The sequence below is a fragment of the Botryllus schlosseri genome, chromosome 1, assembly GCF_051294905.1.
Source record: "Botryllus schlosseri isolate E-star chromosome 1, Bs_hap1, whole genome shotgun sequence".
Classification (NCBI taxonomy): domain Eukaryota; kingdom Metazoa; phylum Chordata; class Ascidiacea; order Stolidobranchia; family Styelidae; genus Botryllus; species Botryllus schlosseri.
This window is the reverse complement of record NC_137236.1, coordinates 36,789,679-36,814,170: the sequence shown is the minus strand read 5'-3', so window position 1 is coordinate 36,814,170 and position 24,492 is coordinate 36,789,679. Positions and strand designations below refer to the sequence as shown.

At 40.4% G+C, this 24,492-nt stretch overlaps 3 long non-coding RNA genes across 3 annotated transcripts; all 3 read left to right on the top strand.

Annotated features, from left to right (window-relative positions):
• The first annotated feature begins 1,739 nt into the window (after positions 1-1,739).
• LOC145448765 (uncharacterized) lies at positions 1,740-3,109 on the top strand. The gene is made up of 4 exons (XR_013918017.1): positions 1,740-1,898; positions 1,983-2,072; positions 2,752-2,822; positions 2,984-3,109. It is a non-coding gene; the product is annotated as an uncharacterized LOC145448765 (long non-coding RNA).
• Positions 3,110-10,916: 7,807 nt separating this feature from the next.
• On the top strand, positions 10,917-12,273 carry LOC145448757 (uncharacterized). The gene is made up of 4 exons (XR_013918014.1): positions 10,917-11,062; positions 11,147-11,236; positions 11,916-11,986; positions 12,148-12,273. It is a non-coding gene; the product is annotated as an uncharacterized LOC145448757 (long non-coding RNA).
• A 10,341-nt stretch (positions 12,274-22,614) lies between these two features.
• LOC145448747 (uncharacterized) lies at positions 22,615-23,966 on the top strand. Its single transcript, XR_013918012.1, has 4 exons — positions 22,615-22,755; positions 22,840-22,929; positions 23,609-23,679; positions 23,841-23,966. It is a non-coding gene; the product is annotated as an uncharacterized LOC145448747 (long non-coding RNA).
• The last annotated feature ends 526 nt before the right edge of the window (positions 23,967-24,492 follow it).

The window sequence follows — 24,492 nt, the reverse complement described above, 5'->3', positions numbered from 1 at the left end:
ATAACCCATGGGGCTACTTTGACTAAAATCTCACATTTTCGCTGAAAGGACCAAATAAAAGAATGGCTCCGTCAATCTACTTGTTATTTTTACACGCTGAAGACTGTCCCAAATCTAAATACAGCAACGTCATTATATTTAGGGTTATCAGATTTATCATAGTCGGAGACGTTCACATATATTATGTAAATAAATAAACTTCAATCATAGATATAACTATCTATCTAAATACCCAAATAACATAGCATCAATTCAATCAGTTTTACGTCAAACACCTACTGTAAAATCAAAATGATCAATTGGAATATAAACAATTTATTGTATCTCGTATGATTTTCGCTTTTAAGCAATTTAGTGCAGTGTCTCGAAAGGTTAATCTGTTCATCTCATCGATACTGCTATCATTTTTGTTGATGTTTTGATGTCTTTGCGGAACCTTCCCCGTCTTCTTCACCTTAATCATAAAGATGATCAGGAAATATATCAAGACGACTGAGCAAGAAGTGAGCTTTAATGCTCCAAATTCTCCCTAAGCAGGTGCGAATTTTCGGACCAACTATTTGTAGCAGGATGCTTTGTGATCTTCAAAAAAGTTGTATTAACTACATCCTGGTATAAAATCCATTCCATGAGCTCCTTGATATGAAATTGGAATCTTTCGTACGTAATCGAATCTGAGGTACATCAAAGATACCAGCTTTAAGCTTCTCGTTTGATAGGGATATAGGTATACCCAGTGGGGTGTTACCCACTTTGTTGGCTGAGCAGAAAATTTTCCATTCACAAGACAAAAATGCAGAGACGCATATGAGTATTTTAGTTAAGCTTCACAAGGACATAATTGATAGCTTTACACTCCTCTTTCATCTTGATGGAATGACCATATGGTGGCGAAGAAAATATATTTCCGTTGTGGAAATACACAATTTTTAGGCTTCACAGACTGCTTTTTCACAAACAAAGATCTCACATCTGATCATGCTAATATTGACAGAATAACCGAGGACGACATGAGAGCTCTTCATAGTCAACTATCTATTCATGTTAGGTATAAAAGTAAAACACACGATATACTTTTTATCAAATGAATTATTTAGGGAGTAAATGCAGTAATTTGGTCTTTTTGGCGGCATACGTATCTTCTAAAGTAGAGACAATCGGGCAAAACCGATTTCATATTTGTAATCAGGGGTCTCGAAAACCCCGTAAACGACTCCTAGATGTTTTGCCCAATGCTTTTTAGGTTTTGTTGACCGTAAAATCCGCAGTCGGCACTGTTCGATACAGGTTTGTTGTTATTTGTTGTTTGCAACACAATGACCCTAAATATGACATGTTGGACAGTTGGATTCTTCGGATCAAAGCTGACCTTCGAGTACATCGGTGATTTCAGACTGGTTCCAATTTCCGGATTAAATTATAATTGATGTTTTCAGAATCATTTCGACGGATGCTTCCTTCCAATACCACTACGCGCTCAGGTGAACAGCTACCACATAACCATACATGTTTGAAAATCCACCAATCCTTGCTAGCATCTTCATCTATTTCTGCGAACTTCCATAATAGGGCGGTAAAACATGCTGCAAAGAACAGAACACAATGCAACACAACGAATAACAACGTACAACAATGACTTCAGTGTTCATGTATTGTTTCAATAAGTCAGTTATCGAAAATTAGCGTTGATACGAAGAACTGTTCTTGCAGTGATGCACGTCTTACTGCTAGCTGCATTGTCTCCGATTAAAATCGGATGAATCAGAGTGCTATATAAGCCGTTGACTTCCCATCGTCTGTATTCTACTTCTGTTGAGTAAATAGTCGAGACAACTTGAGCAACATGAACTACAAGATTTTTGTCTTTCTCGTGGTCGTGTCGATCGTGTTCAACCAAGGTAAATATAATTGTGCATTCGTCGTGACGACGTATGTGAAGTAGGTTCGACAACGTACATATCTGTCGATATTCATCTTTTCAGTATCCGCCACACCGAATTGCGAGGCAAATGGACATGGAACCTGCAAAGCCGCTACCTCAAAATGTAACGAAGGATGGATAGACGGCGTCGGTGAGTTTGCAGCAGGGCTCAGTGTAGTCTTCCTTTACCACAAACTCCAGCTCCCACTCCCGATATTTTATTCGCACAATACCCATCCAATAACAACTTCCGTGTTGATCTATCTAGATTTTAGACAATAATACCCTAAAAACGTGTTCGTAAATGTTATCAACAAGCGATTGAACTTACTTTTTTAAATATGAAAAACAAAGTGCTCATAAAATAAAATAATTCGGCGTGAAGTTACCTGAAGTCCCGGTGGCGAATTGAGATGATTGTACTAATTCAGAGCTTTGCATATGCCTTAAATTTAGTCGGGCGTATTACAAGGCTGCGCAAGAGTGCGATGCTGGGCTAAGGAAACGTTTTATTCTGAAATGTAACTGTCAGCTTGCGAGTCAGAGATGAGAGTGATTGCTGAATGGTACAATCTGAATCCAATGGAGATATCACCTTCCTTGCACCTTTCAACCTGAACGGCGAATCAAGCGTAATGCATATCAAATGCATATCGATCGTCATTAAAACAAAACACGATGCATTTCCAATTTTTTGTGAGTAGCATACCCAGAGCGAACGAAGTGTAAACGGCCAATGTGCCCAATCCCAATTACCGACCATTCTGTCGTTGGTGACCAACGGAGTATTGTACTAGCGGTGCGAAAAGGTATTGTTCTTTCTCCTCCAGGCAAAGAATGTGACGGCGTTGGAGAGTTGTGCTGCAAAAAGCCAGATACCATTCAAGAATAATAAAAGCAGGTGAGGGGTCTTGGCTTAATGTGCCGCATGTGATAAAGCAATTCATAGGCTAAGGATTTGACACTTGATCGGTAATTAGAATTTTTGCCACGTCACGTTTCGTATACAGTATTCATTCCGAATGTAATGGATTCGCATTTAAAAAGATATGTGTCTTTCAGTGATATCTGCCACGTCTCTGAAACTAGCCCTCAGCTACCGGACAACTACAAGCTTGACAACTGCATTGCTTTCTTTATTTTATGATGTTAATATTGTATGCAATTTCAAAAATCAGTCGATGTGAATTGATCCATTCATATGTCAGAGCCGAGAACAGAGGTACGGGTATAGTCACCGCATGTAGCAAGACAGTGTATCCAAGTTAGCGTTAATCTTCTTGCGCAGGCATTTTTCAAACGGGTGCGTGACTGATTCTTAGGAGAGTGATGCTTTCGGAGAGAAAGGATGAAACAGGCATCATTGATCTAGGGACGAGAAAGTACGATGAAAGTATATGCAACCGTTTAATACAAGTATGGTACTTGAGAAGAGGTTTTCAAACTTGCGAAAGTGAAAGCATCTGAGACGGAGCGTGAGAGAATAACTACGGCGAAGTCCCCATTCCAAGTGTATTCAATAAGAACCGATTTTGTAGAATGCCACTCATCACAAGCGCGTTTTATTTCTATAATTCATGATTGCATCGGCCAATATGATCGGGGATTGCATATATATTGCTATCAATTTTTATCCTCTCCCTGCTCACATAATCAGATTGACCGGTAGAGCTGATCCAGTGAGGCGTGTGGGAATAGATAGGCCCTCTAAATAATAATAATACATCTTCGGTCGTCCCCGTTGATATAATGACTTCGTTACATGATGCTATTTCGTGACCCCGTATCTGCTATGTCAAAAGATATTGAAATCGCCAAAACGTACTAAAGTAAAAAACGTGCACGATTTCAAATTGGTATTTCTTAACTGGAAAATAATGTTCCCTCGATATGGCATTTGTCTTGTTGTGGGACTCGGATTGCCAGGACAGGAACATTCGGCGCCAGCCATTCAGGCGCCCATGGACATGGACAATTACACATATATTTGTATATATCGAGGTTTTCGGTCAGCAGGCAGTCTTTTTCGCCCAAGGTTTTCTCGCTGCTGATCGTTCTGGCGCACTTCTTGGATTCGCATGTTACATAGCCTTTAACTTGATATGTCTTGGCGCGTCGTGGTGCGGTATTGGCCGACGCCCAACTGCCCATTTCTATAAATCATGCCTAATTTTTGTTGGTAAAGGGTACCCAATAATCAGATATCTTACAATAATAAAACGCGCGTAGCGCGAAAAAAATTCCTGAAAAATTTCAAAAAATACACCATGATTTATGTTAATTCTCGAAATAATTTTGAACCCCCTTCGGGCTCGGCCCCTCCAATTGGGGGGTTTGGGGAGCGAAAGTCCTGAGTAAATCTTACGCAATGTTCATGCCACGCGGAGAAAACTATCATTCGTTAGTTTCTCGCAGATTAACTTCGTGCTAGCCCATTGTTATTTATAACTTTGTTATTCCATGTTATTTCGCCATTCCCAGAAAATAATGCGCTATAGAAATGATATCAGTATCGCTCACGTGTACGAGGCCATACTAAAAAATATCTTTCGTGAGGCGCAGGTGATTGTGAACTCTCATTTCTTCACGGAGCGCAATAGTCTTTGCGGGGCACACTTGTACCTCGGTTTCAGACTTCACTATTTGGCCCTAGCAATGTTCCATCTTAATTTTAACGAATCTGCGCGCCTGTGTGGTCCATTGGACAACAGTGCGCAACAACCATAAAAAAAACATCATTTCTGATTTTCTGTGCGCAGCGTAGATTTTCTGTGCGCAGAGACCGTTTCAGCACTGCGCATTTGCGCACGTGCGCAGCTTAGAGGGAACATTGATTGGTATCGCTTGCACACTAGACGAAACTAAAACAATATATCCTTCCGAAAGACGAATACGATCTCAAATTCGCATTTCGACACTGGACTCATTATTTTCCTCGGCGCGTCTCATTTGATACGTGCGACTCAGGCTGCGGGCGCTGTGCTCTTGAGCGCTTGGTCAATTCGGCGCCTTGGCAGTGGACATATCAATGACGAACATTTTGGCCAGCAAGCGGCGGGTATTTTGTTTCAAGGTCAATCATATTGGCAACGCATACACCGCACGGGAGTCGCGTGGTCGCATGTTGTCCAAACCTTTATGTCCAGGTCGTGTCTTCTATAGCGCGAAAATGACCGCCGCCGGAATGCGGGTCATAATTTGCGCTCAAGTTGGCTACACAATGAACACTCCAAATTGTTTCATCATAGTATCCTATAGGGTGTCGACACAAGCAAATCTCACGGCTCAGTGAAATTGTAATACGTCACAATTTCCATTTGGCCACAGGCAATTTGACGGTCATTTTTGACCGGCTTGCCGAGCATTAAATTTCGTGAAACGGGTATCAATCGAAAGCTGACTCTGCAGTCTGCACTAATGACGAAAATATAAATTTTACTCCGCTTGCGGCACTGGAACCCTCACAATCAGCCTCAAATTTTTCATTGTTATGGAGGTTGGCATTGGGACGCAACAATGCTTTTTGGACATTTTTTTCTTGAGCTCCACTCTCGTTTCGCCAGACAGCATTGTTGCGTCATGAGCTTCTCTCTCGTTTCGCCAGACAGCATTGTTGCGTCCCAATGCCAATCTCCATAACAATGAAAAATTCGATGCTGATTGTGGGAGTTCCAGGGCCACGAGCGGAATAAAATTTATATTTTCGTAATCAGTGCAGAGTCAGCTTTCCATTGATACCCGTTTTACCAAATTTAATGCTCGGCAAGCCGGTCAAAAATGACCGTCAAATTGCCTGTAGCGAAATGGAAATTGTGACGTGATACAATTTCAGTGAGCCGTGAGATTTGCTTGTGTCGACACCATATAGGACACTATGGTTTTATATGATATTCGAATAACTTTCTTTCATACCTGCTGAGACGGTTTACTCATCTCTGTACATTATGCATATCTTTTAAAAACATTTTCCATTTACAAAGATATGAATCTATTGGGTGTTCTCACATTATAATCAAGACATCGAGTTCCAAGTAATCGCGCGTAGCGCGGAAAATATTCCCAAGATGAGTAGAATCTGCCCGAAAAGCCTCTATTTTATGTTGATGTACGAAATAATTTTGGATCGGTTGCGAGTAGGGTTGTAATGACTCGAGTCATGACTATTTTCTCAAAATACGAAAATGACTCGACTCGACTCGAGTCAATCTGTGCATTGACTCGACTTGGACTCGGGTCGTTGTGCATGACTCGCACCAAGTCATATGACACGAGATCCAGACGGCCAAGACCGACATTTCATTGAAATTTCGAAGAATAGTGAAGTAACCACATTATTGGGACCGCTTGGTACTGGTACTTGTAAATGCGATCAGAAACAGCTAAAAGCGAGGAAAAGCAGTATATTATGAATGAGAACCATTCGATATCACCAAACAGAGTTGTAAAAAGTGGATTTAACATGACTTCAACTGGAAACTGATCAGTCTAAACAATGACTTGAACTCGGACTCCATGACTCGGAGTCGACCCTCTGCTCGCTGACTTGGAATCGGACTTGAGTGGGAAGTGAATGGCAACTGAATCGACTTGACTCGAGTCAAAACTATAAAAGTGAGATTGACTTGTGACTCGAAACCTGGTGAATTGGTTACAACCTTAAAAGGCCCGATCGGTAGTCAAATCGTGACTGCGGTGGTCGTCATAAGTGACGTGTCACTACTTCAAACGAATTATAGGCGCAGACGCTCAACTATAGCAAGGTATTTGGAGAAGAAAAACAGCGTGACGTAACGACTTCGTTGATTCTTATACCGAAGAAGTTACGTCCCGACGCTCTGGTTCATTTATACATAATTACGCGTAACAGGAAGTTGGTATAGGTCATGTCACATTCGTTTCCTGCCTTTGAATTCTGCTTGATCAATTTTATGTCCTAAATACTGATCTCAAGTTATGAACATCCATCTGAATATATTATGAAAACACCAAATTGCGTGTTGCAGCATGACCAATGAAATTGTTCTTTTCAGTCCATGTTCGCATCGGTGTTCCGAATCAGGTCTGCAAATGCAAAGAAGAAGCATTGGAAAATTTCAATTGGTAGCATTTTATGGATACTCAACTACTATGCAAACGTCTAATTCATGATACTATTCAGCCAGCATTATCAGCACAATTCTTTGAAAAGAAATTTGATTTTATCAAAAATCACATTTTAGAGCAGTCTTTCTTAAGCCGGTCCCCAGCGTCCCCAAGGGTCGTTTGAGATTTTGAAGGGGCGAAAACGCTCAGTGGGCGACATGAGGGGCGCTGAGCTCAGAGGAGCGATATGGGGGAAGCTGAAAAAATTGATTCGCAGTAAAGCGCAAAATGTTTCGAACTAGGTAGGGGAGATGTGGTACCGATGGATCACTGGGACCGAAAATACTTTAAAAATTCTCTATGATAATTCCATGATTACATTCCGTGAACTTGTCTACAGTTGCATGCTGGCAAAATCTTTCCTCACATACAAAAAAATTCAACGTGCGCGAGCTATGGGGTATCTCACAGATGTTTTTTGTTTTGGGGGGTGTAAACTAAATTTAGATCGACATATACATTTTTCTTTGTAACCTTCAACACGAACAAACCAGCAATCGTTTTGATTGTGAAGTGTAGGGCTTGTATCAGGCTATATAATGGCACCTATTATTTTTTTCATTACCTTCCTTGAGTGGAATTTTTTTCGATTCATGTATAAAATTAGTAGGGTGGTGACCGATGATAAAATAGCCAAATCAAGCAAAATAATCAAGCATACTAATCATGAAACAAATGAAACATGCCTACGTACAGAAAATCTTCATGTAATAACTGCATATGATGTTTTATCGCTATAACGAGGTATTTGGAAGTCACACTGTCGATTTTCGGGCAATATGTATGTACCCTCAAATTTATAAGTTCGATCCTAAATCGAAACGTGATTTTATGACAACATTTGAGTTAATATTTATTCTATTTTTTGACGGTTGCGTCCAAACATTCTTCTTTGGCTTGCTGTAGCTTAGATTATAATACTGAGCAAGAAAAGTTGTCACATCTGAGTTTTTAGAGTATATGTGTCATAGGTCCCCGGGTCGTGTGCCATTGGACCCACCGGGTGGGGACCGATGATACGTTCGAGCAACAAATTTTGAACGTCCACAAATATTTTTTGAAAAGACGGATATTCATGTATATGTGCGCGATAGGTAGAGCTTGTATCAAAGTGCTGAGCCAGCAAAAGATCTGCTGTTTTCGGCTGAGCATGTTGGGGCCAGCGATCATTTTCCAATTTTTGAGCCATCGGTACCACATCTCCCCTATTTCATCCCGTAGCGCAAAGCGTGTCGAATTCGAAGAACGAGGAACTGTAGCCTACTACTTTTGAGAGTGAGAACCTTTTGTACATTTAAGATGCTTTAAAGGTTTTCGGTCAAAATGATCAAGTAAATATACTTCTATTTGAGAGCTACAAAATTAAATCATCAGAATATTTCTTCCTCGTGTCATAAAGTATGATACTGTTAAGTGCTATGACCCGTATTGGCTCACGTGACCGTTATATAAAATGCAAGCTTCGTTTAGAATACGTTCATGTTAAATTTACTAACTTGGTGCAGTCAGGGCCGTAATAGCACTTTGTCAGGCCACCCCCAAAACGTGGGTCATTGGCCCCCACATAATGATGATGAAACGAACGCGATTTTTTTTATAATTCATGATTGAATCGGCCAATATGATCGGGAATTGCATATATATTGCTATTAATTTTTATCCCCGCACTGCTTACGTAATCAGATTTACAGGTGGGGTGTGTTTGAAAAGGTAGGGCCCCTCAATAATAATTAGCCTAAACACCTTCGGGCGTATACCCGTTGGTAGGAACAAAACAGAACTTCGTCAGCCCCCCCCCCCCAAAAAAAACTTGGGTCTTGGGCGACCATAGGGTGATAAACCTACCCCAAATCACGTTGTTCGCTTTTGCCACGAAATTAGCCGTAGTGTAGTGAGCCAGCGCGAGGCGCGAATATTTTCAATAAATCATGATGAAATCGGTCAAACAGAGAGGGAATTGCATATCTATCGCCATCAATTTCTTGTCCTCTCTGCTCACGTAATCAGATTTACCGGCAAAGTTGAGTGAGGTGTCTTGGAAACTGTAGGGCCCTTCAGTATGACTCCGTAACATTGGCTCAAATTGGCTCTGCTTTTCAAGATAACCCATGGGGCTACTTTGACTAAAATCTCACATTTTCGCTGAAAGGACCAAATAAAAGAATGGCTCCGTCAATCTACTTGTTATTTTTACACGCTGAAGACTGTCCCAAATCTAAATACAGCAACGTCATTATATTTAGGGTTATCAGATTTATCATAGTCGGAGACGTTCACATATATTATGTAAATAAATAAACTCCAATCATAGATATAACTATCTATCTAAATACCCAAATAACATAGCATCAATTCAATCAGTTTTACGTCAAACACCTACTGTAAAATCAAAATAATCAATTGGAATATAAACAATTTATTGTGTCTCGTATGATTTTCGCTTTTAAGCAATTTAGTGCAGTGTCTCGAAAGGTTAATCTGTTCATCTCATCGATACTGCTATCATTTTTGTTGATGTTTTGATGTCTTTGCGGAACCTTCCCCGTCTTCTTCACCTTAATCATAAAGATGATCAGGAAATATATCAAGACGACTGAGCAAGAAGTGAGCTTTAATGCTCCAAATTCTCCCTAAGCAGGTGCGAATTTTCGGACCAACTATTTGTAGCAGGATGCTTTGTGATCTTCAAAAAAGTTGTATTAACTACATCCTGGTATAAAATCCATTCCATGAGCTCCTTGATATGAAATTGGAATCTTTCGTACGTAATCGAATCTGAGGTACATCAAAGATACCAGCTTTAAGCTTCTCGTTTGATAGGGATATAGGTATACCCAGTGGGGTGTTACCCACTTTGTTGACTGAGCAGAAAATTTTCCATTCACAAGACAAAAATGCAGAGACGCATATGAGTATTTTAGTTAAGCTTCACAAGGACATATTTGATAGCTTTACACTCCTCTTTCATCTTGATGGAATGACCATATGGTGGCGGAGAAAATATATTTCCGTTGTGGAAATACACAATTTTTAGGCTTCACAGACTGCTTTTTCACAAACAAAGATCTCACATCTGATCATGCTAATATTGACAGAATAACCGAGGACGACATGAGAGCTCTTCATAGTCAACTATCTATTCATGCTAGGTATAAAAGTAAAACACACGATATACTTTTTATCAAATGAATTATTTAGGGAGTAAATGCAGTAATTTGGTCTTTTTGGCGGCATACGTATCTTCTAAAGTAGAGACAATCGGGCAAAACCGATTTCATATTTGTAATCAGGGGTCTCGAAAACCCCGTAAACGACTCCTAGATGTTTTGCCCAATGCTTTTTAGGTTTTGTTGACCGTAAAATCCGCAGTCGGCACTGTTCGATACAGGTTTGTTGTTATTTGTTGTTTGCAACACAATGACCCTAAATATGACATGTTGGACAGTTGGATTCTTCGGATCAAAGCTGACCTTCGAGTACATCGGTGATTTCAGACTGGTTCCAATTTCCGGATTAAATTATAATTGATGTTTTCAGAATCATTTCGACGGATGCTTCCTTCCAATACCACTACGCGCTCAGGTGAACAGCTACCACATAACCATACATGTTTGAAAATCCACCAATCCTTGCTAGCATCTTCATCTATTTCTGCGAACTTCCATAATAGGGCGGTAAAACATGCTGCAAAGAACAGAACACAATGCAACACAACGAATAACAACGTACAACAATGACTTCAGTGTTCATGTATTGTTTCAATAAGTCAGTTATCGAAAATTAGCGTTGATACGAAGAACTGTTCTTGCAGTGATGCACGTCTTACTGCTAGCTGCATTGTCTCCGATTAAAATCGGATGAATCAGAGTGCTATATAAGCCGTTGACTTCCCATCGTCTGTATTCTACTTCTGTTGAGTAAATAGTCGAGACAACTTGAGCAACATGAACTGCAAGATTTTTGTCTTTCTCGTGGTCGTGTCGATCGTGTTCAACCAAGGTAAATATAATTGTGCATTCGTCGTGACGACGTATGTGAAGTAGGTTCGACAACGTACATATCTGTCGATATTCATCTTTTCAGTATCCGCCACACCGAATTGCGAGGCAAATGGACATGGAACCTGCAAAGCCGCTACCTCAAAATGTAACGAAGGATGGATAAACGGCGTCGGTGAGTTTGCAGCAGGGCTCAGTGTAGTCTTCCTTTACCACAAACTCCAGCTCCCACTCCCGATATTTTATTCGCACAATACCCATCCAATAACAACTTCCGTGTTGATCTATCTAGATTTTAGACAATAATACCCTAAAAACGTGTTCGTAAATGTTATCAACAAGCGATTGAACTTACTTTTTTAAATATGAAAAACAAAGTGCTCATAAAATAAAATAATTCGGCGTGAAGTTACCTGAAGTCCCGGTGGCGAATTGAGATGATTGTACTAATTCAAAGCTTTGCATATGCCTTAAATTTAGTCGGGCGTATTACAAGGCTGCGCAAGAGTGCGATGCTGGGCTAAGGAAACGTTTTATTCTGAAATGTAACTGTCAGCTTGCGAGTCAGAGATGAGAGTGATTGCTGAATGGTACAATCTGAATCCAATGGAGATATCACCTTCCTTGCACCTTTCAACCTGAACGGCGAATCAAGCGTAATGCATATCAAATGCATATCGATCGTCATTAAAACAAAACACGATGCATTTCCAATTTTTTGTGAGTAGCATACCCAGAGCGAACGAAGTGTAAACGGCCAATGTGCCCAATCCCAATTACCGACCATTCTGTCGTTGGTGACCAACGGAGTATTGTACTAGCGGTGCGAAAAGGTATTGTTCTTTCTCCTCCAGGCAAAGAATGTGACGGCGTTGGAGAGTTGTGCTGCAAAAAGCCAGATACCATTCAAGAATAATAAAAGCAGGTGAGGGGTCTTGGCTTAATGTGCCGCATGTGATAAAGCAATTCATAGGCTAAGGATTTGACACTTGATCGGTAATTAGAATTTTTGCCACGTCACGTTTCGTATACAGTATTCATTCCGAATGTAATGGATTCGCATTTAAAAAGATATGTGTCTTTCAGTGATATCTGCCACGTCTCTGAAACTAGCCCTCAGCTACCGGACAACTACAAGCTTGACAACTGCATTGCTTTCTTTATTTTATGATGTTAATATTGTATGCAATTTCAAAAATCAGTCGATGTGAATTGATCCATTCATATGTCAGAGCCGAGAACAGAGGTACGGGTATAGTCACCGCATGTAGCAAGACAGTGTATCCAAGTTAGCGTTAATCTTCTTGCGCAGGCATTTTTCAAACGGGTGCGTGACTGATTCTTAGGAGAGTGATGCTTTCGGAGAGAAAGGATGAAACAGGCATCATTGATCTAGGGACGAGAAAGTACGATGAAAGTATATGCAACCGTTTAATACAAGTATGGTACTTGAGAAGAGGTTTTCAAACTGGCGAAAGTGAAAGCATCTGAGACGGAGCGTGAGAGAATAACTACGGCGAAGTCCCCATTCCAAGTGTATTCAATAAGAACCGATTTTGTAGAATGCCACTCATCACAAGCGCGTTTTATTTCTATAATTCATGATTGCATCGGCCAATATGATCGGGGATTGCATATATATTGCTATCAATTTTTATCCTCTCCCTGCTCACATAATCAGATTGACCGGTAGAGCTGATCCAGTGAGGCGTGTGGGAATAGATAGGCCCTCTAAATAATAATAATACATCTTCGGTCGTCCCCGTTGATATAATGACTTCGTTACATGATGCTATTTCGTGACCCCGTATCTGCTATGTCAAAAGATATTGAAATCGCCAAAACGTACTAAAGTAAAAAACGTGCACGATTTCAAATTGGTATTTCTTAACTGGAAAATAATGTTCCCTCGATATGGCATTTGTCTTGTTGTGGGACTCGGATTGCCAGGACAGGAACATTCGGCGCCAGCCATTCAGGCGCCCATGGACATGGACAATTACACATATATTTGTATATATCGAGGTTTTCGGTCAGCAGGCAGTCTTTTTCGCCCAAGGTTTTCTCGCTGCTGATCGTTCTGGCGCACTTCTTGGATTCGCATGTTACATAGCCTTTAACTTGATATGTCTTGGCGCGTCGTGGTGCGGTATTGGCCGACGCCCAACTGCCCATTTCTATAATTCATGCCTAATTTTTGTTGGTAAAGGGTACCCAATAATCAGATATCTTACAATAATAAAACGCGCGTAGCGCGAAAAAAATTCCTGAAAAATTTCAAAAAATACACCATGATTTATGTTAATTCTCGAAATAATTTTGAACCCCCTTCGGGCTCGGCCCCTCCAATTGGGGGGTTTGGGGAGCGAAAGTCCTGAGTAAATCTTGCGCAATGTTCATGCCACGCGGAGAAAACTATCATTCGTTAGTTTCTCGCAGATTAACTTCGTGCTAGCCCATTGTTATTTATAACTTTGTTATTCCATGTTATTTCGCCATTCCCAGAAAATAATGCGCTATAGAAATGATATCAGTATCGCTCACGTGTACGAGGCCATACTAAAAAATATCTTTCGTGAGGCGCAGGTGATTGTGAACTCTCATTTCTTCACGGTGCGCAATAGTCTTTGCGGGGCACACTTGTACCTCGGTTTCAGACTTCACTATTTGGCCCTAGCAATGTTCCATCTTAATTTTAACGAATCTGCGCGCCTGTGTGGTCCATTGGACAACAGTGCGCAACAACCATAAAAAAAACATCATTTCTGATTTTCTGTGCGCAGCGTAGATTTTCTGTGCGCAGAGACCGTTTCAGCACTGCGCATTTGCGCACGTGCGCAGCTTAGAGGGAACATTGATTGGTATCGCTTGCACACTAGACGAAACTAAAACAATATATCCTTCCGAAAGACGAATACGATCTCAAATTCGCATTTCGACACTGGACTCATTATTTTCCTCGGCGCGTCTCATTTGATACGTGCGACTCAGGCTGCGGGCGCTGTGCTCTTGAGCGCTTGGTCAATTCGGCGCCTTGGCAGTGGACATATCAATGACGAACATTTTGGCCAGCAAGCGGCGGGTATTTTGTTTCAAGGTCAATCATATTGGCAACGCATACACCGCACGGGAGTCGCGTGGTCGCATGTTGTCCAAACCTTTATGTCCAGGTCGTGTCTTCTATAGCGCGAAAATGACCGCCGCCGGAATGCGGGTCATAATTTGCGCTCAAGTTGGCTACACAATGAACACTCCAAATTGTTTCATCATAGTATCCTATAGGGTGTCGACACAAGCAAATCTCACGGCTCAGTGAAATTGTAATACGTCACAATTTCCATTTGGCCACAGGCAATTTGACGGTCATTTTTGACCGGCTTGCCGAGCATTAAATTTCGTGAAACGGGTATCAATCGAAAGCTGACTCTGCACCAGTGATGAGCGGATGTTGAATTTTGAGAATCCGAATCCGTCCGACAGTTTTGGTGTCTGCGGAACTATCCGTCCGACTCCGGATAATCTCGTCCAACTATCCGAATATATCCGGAAATCTCTTAGAAGAATCCGGAAAATCCATATCGAATAATGATATCGCATAATATCAATTTTACAGCTGAGCTTAGTTACAGTTCTGCACTAGAAGATCACGAATTGTATCTATGGAATGAACAAAAATTGGAATTTTAATTATAGGAAGGTTAACGCAATGAAACAACGCTACTAATTTGAAGTAAGTGTGCGAATTTAAGTGCTATCTCGGATTAAAAGCAAATCAAAAATGACAAAGAGTATTAGGGCATGGCCATATATAACAATCAGGCATTTAACCATATTACCCAATATATATCAAGAAGTAATAGTAGCAAGTTGTAACCATGGAATTTTACAATCCGGAGATGGTCAATAGTAGATGCAGATAATGCGCATTTTGCCCACAAGTGCTGCAAGGCGTGAAGGCCTGTTTAATAGCAACTTGCTGATGCTTATAATACCTTTGGTCAATCAGTTCAAAGCTTCGAGCATGACGCTTATAGTTGAGTCACCCAAAATGTCAATAATAGCACCATCCTGAATGTCCCTCTACCTGTCCAAATTTCCTCTCCAGTAGTTGTCTTGCCGACTTCTTTATTGGAAGAGAAGAAACTTATCTTCAACTGTGCTGTATCCTTGGCCTTTCGGATATGGTTTGTAAGGTTCATTGTACCACTTGAAAACTTGGGGTGTTTCACTTGAACATAGTAATTAGAGCATTCAGCAGAGCCAGTGTCCCATAAATCCGGATGCAATCTCTCCACACTTCACTCTTGCTGTGCTATCTCTCAAAACGTCTACTTTCTTCAATCCATTATCATGGAGAAACGAAACTACGACAGTACGGAATCATAGCTCACTCAAATCGACACTCAGACAAGGAGTTTGACAACATTCAAGGTCTTCATACTCTTCAAATAATACAATACACTAGTTGATGGAGCTCCACTCAAGAGACATGACGCATCACTAACGCACTGATCAACACTCATTGGCGTTGACTTTCAAACTGTTTACATGGTCTCTCGTTGAAATCATATGGAAAAGCACCATAATCACGCCAAAGTCTTTTTTACACAATTCTTCACCTGAAATCAAATTTACTTGAACAGACCAATGCTTGACAAAAACAACTAACAGCTTTTTCTTGTATGGCTCAATGGTTCTGGATGATTGATTCCGTCAATCAAATTTGAGAAAATATAGCTGCTGAAGGAAGGAAGAGTAATCAGGAGAGTTGAATAGGTTTGCTTTCATTGTAACGGTATATATAGGAATTCTGGATTTGTATAGCCTTGTTATATGTTATTAGTTTGCCTTAGTATTATATGCATGTCTCTTGAATGATTTCAAAGAGGCTGGTAGGCTACTGTATGGTCATGGTCAAGGCATCATTATATTAATTATCATACATTTTATCTGTGTATATATCTTCTTACATAATTTTCTATATAATTATCTGACTCCAGAAAGTTACTTGTACATGTTTGTATGCATATTCTTATTTGATTGGCCGGGCTGCAAGTGTGTGAATAGCTGTTAACTCAACCAGCCAAGCTGACACAAAGTCCATGTCCACACTGGGAATACCTTCTCACAGAATGAAATTATTACATTGTTGAACGTCATCAGGATATATTCCGTTCATGAACTGCTGGAAGGCTGATGGTAGCTGAAGATTGTGCCATAGCACAAGCACCGCTGTATAGTGCTGATCGAAAAGGTATCATACAACTACTGTGACAGCCTGAAAGTCAGTCATGCTACAAGTACGCAAAGAGGGATTTGACTTACCGGTATATTAATCTACAGAAGACTGCCACAACAACAACGTTGAGGATTCTAGAAATTGTATGCCCAAATGTGACATTCATCAGCAATGGGTTCAAAAACTGCATGTCAAGGCGGGAAGCAAATGCAATCCTGTGACTGATGTTGAAACAATACTTTCAATTTTGCGAACTTCAGACACTGTTCTGCGAGAATACCGCACTGATGATAAAACCATGTCAGGCGAGCCCATGTCCAATCATACCATCTTTTATCAGTTCACATATTATATATCGTTAGACTGGCAAGTATGGTATACTTGATGTGTTTTAGCTAATAAATTTGATATCATGGCTGATCTTGGCGATAGTTGATCTATATTATCTTAGACTCTTGACAAACATTTTTAGACTGCTACCAGTCATATCGCAAGGTGTCAGCTGTCGATGTTTGGTTATTGAATTGATGAATTCTTTCTATAGGCCTGTAATCAAATCGCACATCTGGGTACAACTATCCGGAAATATCCTATCAAAAGTTACAACTATCCGACTATATCCGGGAAAAAATCTGTGATAATATCCTAGTCCTATCCGACTACCGCAAAATCGCCTAATATCCGGTCCGAATGCTATCCGAGTCCGTCCGATGCTCATCACTGCTCTGCACTAATGACGAAAATATAAATTTTACTCCGCTTGCGGCACTGGAACCCTCACAATCAGCCTCAAATTTTTCATTGTTATGGAGGTTGGCATTGGGACGCAACAATGCTTTTTGGACATTTTTTTCTTGAGCTCCACTCTCGTTTCGCCAGACAGCATTGTTGCGTCATGAGCTTCTCTCTCGTTTCGCCAGACAGCATTGTTGCGTCCCAATGCCAATCTCCATAACAATGAAAAATTCGATGCTGATTGTGGGAGTTCCAGGGCCACGAGCGGAATAAAATTTATATTTTCGTAATCAGTGCAGAGTCAGCTTTCCATTGATACCCGTTTTACCAAATTTAATGCTCGGCAAGCCGGTCAAAAATGACCGTCAAATTGCCTGTAGCGAAATGGAAATTGTGACGTGATACAATTTCAGTGAGCCGTGAGATTTGCTTGTGTCGACACCATATAGGACACTATGGTTTTATATGATATTCGAATAACTTTCTTTCATACCTGCTGAGACGGTTTACTCATCTCTGTACATTATGCATATCTTTTAAAAACATTTTCCATTTACAAAGATATGAATCTATTGGGTGTTCTCACATTATAATCAAGACATCGAGTTCCAAGTAATCGCGCGTAGCGCGGAAAATATTCCCAAGATGAGTAGAATCTGCCCGAAAAGCCTCTATTTTATGTTGATGTACGAAATAATTTTGGATCGGTTGCGAGTAGGGTTGTAATGACTCGAGTCATGACTATTTTCTCAAAATACGAAAATGACTCGACTCGACTCGAGTCAATCTGTGCATTGACTCGACTTGGACTCGGGTCGTTGTGCATGACTCGCACCAAGTCATATGACACGAGATCCAGACGGCCAAGACCGACATTTCATTGAAATTTCGAAGAATAGTGAAGTAACCACATTATTGGGACCGCTTGGTACTGGTACTTGTAAATGCGATCAGAAACAGCTAAAAGCGAGGAAAAGCAGTATATTATGAATGAGAACCATTCGATATCACCAAACAGAGTTGTAAAAAGTGGATTTAACATGACTTCAACTGGAAACTGATCAGTCTAAACAATGACTTGAACTCGGACTCCATGACTCGGAGTCGACCCTCTGCTCGCTGACTTGGAATCGGACTTGAGTGGGAAGTGAATGGCAACTGAATCGACTTGACTCGAGTCAAAACTATAAAAGTGAGATTGACTTGTGACTCGAAACCTGGTGAATTGGTTACAACCTTAAAAGGCCCGATCGGTAGTCAAATCGTGACTGCGGTGGTCGTCATAAGTGACGTGTCACTACTTCAAACGAATTATAGGCGCAGACGCTCAACTATAGCAAGGTATTTGGAGAAGAAAAACAGCGTGACGTAACGACTTCGTTGATTCTTATACCGAAGAAGTTACGTCCCGACGCTCTGGTTCATTTATACATAATTACGCGTAACAGGAAGTTGGTATAGGTCATGTCACATTCGTTTCCTGCCTTTGAATTCTGCTTGATCAATTTTATGTCCTAAATACTGATCTCAAGTTATGAACATCCATCTGAATATATTATGAAAACACCAAATTGCGTGTTGCAGCATGACCAATGAAATTGTTCTTTTCAGTCCATGTTCGCATCGGTGTTCCGAATCAGGTCTGCAAATGCAAAGAAGAAGCATTGGAAAATTTCAATTGGTAGCATTTTATGGATACTCAACTACTATGCAAACGTCTAATTCATGATACTATTCAGCCAGCATTATCAGCACAATTCTTTGAAAAGAAATTTGATTTTATCAAAAATCACATTTTAGAGCAGTCTTTCTTAAGCCGGTCCCCAGCGTCCCCAAGGGTCGTTTGAGATTTTGAAGGGGCGAAAACGCTCAGTGGGCGACATGAGGGGCGCTGAGCTCAGAGGAGCGATATGGGGGAAGCTGAAAAAATTGATTCGCAGTAAAGCGCAAAATGTTTCGAACTAGGTAGGGGAGATGTGGTACCGATGGATCACTGGGACCGAAAATACTTTAAAAATTCTCTATGATAATTCCATGATTACATTCCGTGAACTTGTCTACAGTTGCATGCTGGCAAAATCTTTCCTCACATACAAAAAAATTCAACGTGCGCGAGCTATGGGGTATCTCACAGATGTTTTTTGTTTTGGGGGGTGTAAACTAAATTTAGATCGACATATACATTTTTCTTTGTAACCTTCAACACGAACAAACCAGCAATCGTTTTGATTGTGAAGTGTAGGGCTTGTATCAGGCTATATAATGGCACCTATTATTTTTTTCATTACCTTCCTTGAGTGGAATTTTTTTCGATTCATGTATAAAATTAGTAGGGTGGTGACCGATGATAAAATAGCCAAATCAAGCAAAATAATCAAGCATACTAATCATGAAACAAATGAAACATGCCTACGTACAGAAAATCTTCATGTAATAACTGCATATGATGTTTTATCGCTATAACGAGGTATTTGGAAGTCACACTGTCGATTTTCGGGCAATATGTATGTACCCTCAAATTTATAAGTTCGATCCTAAATCGAAACGTGATTTTATGACAACATTTGAGTTAATATTTATTCTATTTTTTGACGGTTGCGTCCAAACATTCTTCTTTGGCTTGCTGTAGCTTAGATTATAATACTGAGCAAGAAAAGTTGTCACATCTGAGTTTTTAGGGTATATGTGTCATAGGTCCCCGGGTCGTGTGCCATTGGACCCACCGGGTGGGGACCGATGATACGTTCGAGCAACAAATTTTGAACGTCCACAAATATTTTTTGAAAAGACGGATATTCATGTATATGTGCGCGATAGGTAGAGCTTGTATCAAAGTGCTGAGCCAGAAAAAGATCTGCTGTTTTCGGCTGAGCATTTTGGGGCCAGCGATCATTTTCCAATTTTTGAGCCATCGGTACCACATCTCCCCTATTTCATCCCGTAGCGCAAAGCGTGTCGAATTCGAAGAACGAGGAACTGTAGCCTACTACTTTTGAGAGTGAGAACCTTTTGTACATTTAAGATGCTTTAAAGGTTTTCGGTCAAAATGATCAAGTAAATATACTTCTATTTGAGAGCTACAAAATTAAATCATCAGAATATTTCTTCCTCGTGTCATAAAGTATGATACTGTTAAGTGCTATGACCCGTATTGGCTCACGTGACCGTTATATAAAATGCAAGCTTCGTTTAGAATACGTTCATGTTAAATTTACTAACTTGGTGCAGTCAGGGCCGTAATAGCACTTTGTCAGGCCACCCCCAAAACGTGGGTCATTGGCCCCCACATAATGATGATGAAACGAACGCGATTTTTTTTATAATTCATGATTGAATCGGCCAATATGATCGGGAATTGCATATATATTGCTATTAATTTTTATCCCCGCACTGCTTACGTAATCAGATTTACAGGTGGGGTGTGTTTGAAAAGGTAGGGCCCCACAATAATAATTAGCCTAAACACCTTCGGGCGTATACCCGTTGGTAGGAACAAAACAGAACTTCGTCAGCCCCCCCCCAAAAAAAAACTTGGGTCTTGGGCGACCATAGGGTGATAAACCTACCCCCAATCACGTTGTTCGCTTTTGCCACGAAATTAGCCGTAGTGTAGTGAGCCAGCGCGAGGCGCGAATATTTTCAATAAATCATGATGAAATCGGTCAAACAGAGAGGGAATTGCATATCTATCGCCATCAATTTCTTGTCCTCTCTGCTCACGTAATCAGATTTACCGGCAAAGTTGAGTGAGGTGTCTTGGAAACTGTAGGTCCCTTCAGTATGACTCCGTAACATTGGCTCAAATTGGCTCTGCTTTTCAAGATAACCCATGGGGCTACTTTGACTAAAATCTCACATTTTCGCTGAAAGGACCAAATAAAAGAATGGCTCCGTCAATCTACTTGTTATTTTTACACGCTGAAGACTGTCCCAAATCTAAATACAGCAACGTCATTATATTTAGGGTTATCAGATTTATCATAGTCGGAGACGTTCACATATATTATGTAAATAAATAAACTCCAATCATAGATATAACTATCTATCTAAATACCCAAATAACATAGCATCAATTCAATCAGTTTTACGTCAAACACCTACTGTAAAATCAAAATAATCAATTGGAATATAAACAATTTATTGTGTCTCGTATGATTTTCGCTTTTAAGCAATTTAGTGCAGTGTCTCGAAAGGTTAATCTGTTCATCTCATCGATACTGCTATCATTTTTGTTGATGTTTTGATGTCTTTGCGGAACCTTCCCCGTCTTCTTCACCTTAATCATAAAGATGATCAGGAAATATATCAAGACGACTGAGCAAGAAGTGAGCTTTAATGCTCCAAATTCTCCCTAAGCAGGTGCGAATTTTCGGACCAACTATTTGTAGCAGGATGCTTTGTGATCTTCAAAAAAGTTGTATTAACTACATCCTGGTATAAAATCCATTCCATGAGCTCCTTGATATGAAATTGGAATCTTTCGTACGTAATCGAATCTGAGGTACATCAAAGATACCAGCTTTAAGCTTCTCGTTTGATAGGGATATAGGTATACCCAGTGGGGTGTTACCCACTTTGTTGGCTGAGCAGAAAATTTTCCATTCACAAGACAAAAATGCAGAGACGCATATGAGTATTTTAGTTAAGCTTCACAAGGACATATTTGATAGCTTTACACTCCTCTTTCATCTTGATGGAATGACCATATGGTGGCGGAGAAAATATATTTCCGTTGTGGAAATACACAATTTTTAGGCTTCACAGACTGCTTTTTCACAAACAAAGATCTCACATCTGATCATGCTAATATTGACAGAATAACCGAGGACGACATGAGAGCTCTTCATAGTCAACTATCTATTCATGTTAGGTATAAAAGTAAAACACACGATATACTTTTTATCAAATGAATTATTTAGGGAGTAAATGCAGTAATTTGGTCTTTTTGGCGGCATACGTATCTTCTAAAGTAGAGACAATCGGGCAAAACCGATTTCATATTTGTAATCAGGGGTCTCGAAAACCCCGTAAACGACTCCTAGATGTTTTGCCCAATGCTTTTTAGGTTTTGTTGACCGTAAAATCCGCAGTCGGCACTGTTCGATACAGGTTTGTTGTTATTTGTTGTTTGCAACACAATGACCCTAAATATGACATGTTGGACAGTTGGATTCTTCGGATCAAAGCTGACCTTCGAGTACATCGGTGATTTCAGACTGGTTCCAATTTCCGGATTAAATTATAATTGATGTTTTCAGAATCATTTCGACGGATGCTTCCTTCCAATACCACTACGCGCTCAGGTGAACAGCTACCACATAACCATACATGTTTGAAAATCCACCAATCCTTGCTAGCATCTTCATCTATTTCTGCGAACTTCCATAATAGGGCGGTAAAACATGCTGCAAAGAACAGAACACAATGCAACACAACGAATAACAACGTACAACAATGACTTCAGTGTTCATGTATTGTTTTAATAAGTCAGTTATCGAAAATTAGCGTTGATACGAAGAACTGTTCTTGCAGTGATGCACGTCTTACTGCTAGCTGCATTGTCTCCGATTAAAATCGGATGAATCAGAGTGCTATATAAGCCGTTGACTTCCCATCGTCTGTATTCTACTTCTGTTGAGTAAATAGTCGAGACAACTTGAGCAACATGAACCGCAAGATTTTTGTCTTTCTCGTGGTCGTGTCGATCGTGTTCAACCAAGGTAAATATAATTGTGCATTCGTCGTGACGACGTATGTGAAGTAGGTTCGACAACGTACATATCTGTCGATATTCATCTTTTCAGTATCCGCCACACCGAATTGCGAGGCAAATGGACATGGAACCTGCAAAGCCGCTACCTCAAAATGTAACGAAGGATGGATAAACGGCGTCGGTGAGTTTGCAGCAGGGCTCAGTGTAGTCTTCCTTTACCACAAACTCCAGCTCCCACTCCCGATATTTTATTCGCACAATACCCATCCAATAACAACTTCCGTGTTGATCTATCTAGATTTTAGACAATAATACCCTAAAAACGTGTTCGTAAATGTTATCAACAAGCGATTGAACTTACTTTTTTAAATATGAAAAACAAAGTGCTCATAAAATAAAATAATTCGGCGTGAAGTTACCTGAAGTCCCGGTGGCGAATTGAGATGATTGTACTAATTCAAAGCTTTGCATATGCCTTAAATTTAGTCGGGCGTATTACAAGGCTGCGCAAGAGTGCGATGCTGGGCTAAGGAAACGTTTTATTCTGAAATGTAACTGTCAGCTTGCGAGTCAGAGATGAGAGTGATTGCTGAATGGTACAATCTGAATCCAATGGAGATATCACCTTCCTTGCACCTTTCAACCTGAACGGCGAATCAAGCGTAATGCATATCAAATGCATATCGATCGTCATTAAAACAAAACACGATGCATTTCCAATTTTTTGTGAGTAGCATACCCAGAGCGAACGAAGTGTAAACGGCCAATGTGCCCAATCCCAATTACCGACCATTCTGTCGTTGGTGACCAACGGAGTATTGTACTAGCGGTGCGAAAAGGTATTGTTCTTTCTCCTCCAGGCAAAGAATGTGACGGCGTTGGAGAGTTGTGCTGCAAAAAGCCAGATACCATTCAAGAATAATAAAAGCAGGTGAGGGGTCTTGGCTTAATGTGCCGCATGTGATAAAGCAATTCATAGGCTAAGGATTTGACACTTGATCGGTAATTAGAATTTTTGCCACGTCACGTTTCGTATACAGTATTCATTCCGAATGTAATGGATTCGCATTTAAAAAGATATGTGTCTTTCAGTGATATCTGCCACGTCTCTGAAACTAGCCCTCAGCTACCGGACAACTACAAGCTTGACAACTGCATTGCTTTCTTTATTTTATGATGTTAATATTGTATGCAATTTCAAAAATCAGTCGATGTGAATTGATCCATTCATATGTCAGAGCCGAGAACAGAGGTACGGGTATAGTCACCGCATGTAGCAAGACAGTGTATCCAAGTTAGCGTTAATCTTCTTGCGCAGGCATTTTTCAAACGGGTGCGTGACTGATTCTTAGGAGAGTGATGCTTTCGGAGAGAAAGGATGAAACAGGCATCATTGATCTAGGGACGAGAAAGTACGATGAAAGTATATGCAACCGTTTAATACAAGTATGGTACTTGAGAAGAGGTTTTCAAACTGGCGAAAGTGAAAGCATCTGAGACGGAGCGTGAGAGAATAACTACGGCGAAGTCCCCATTCCAAGTGTATTCAATAAGAACCGATTTTGTAGAATGCCACTCATCACAAGCGCGTTTTATTTCTATAATTCATGATTGCATCGGCCAATATGATCGGGGATTGCATATATATTGCTATCAATTTTTATCCTCTCCCTGCTCACATAATCAGATTGACCGGTAGAGCTGATCCAGTGAGGCGTGTGGGAATAGATAGGCCCTCTAAATA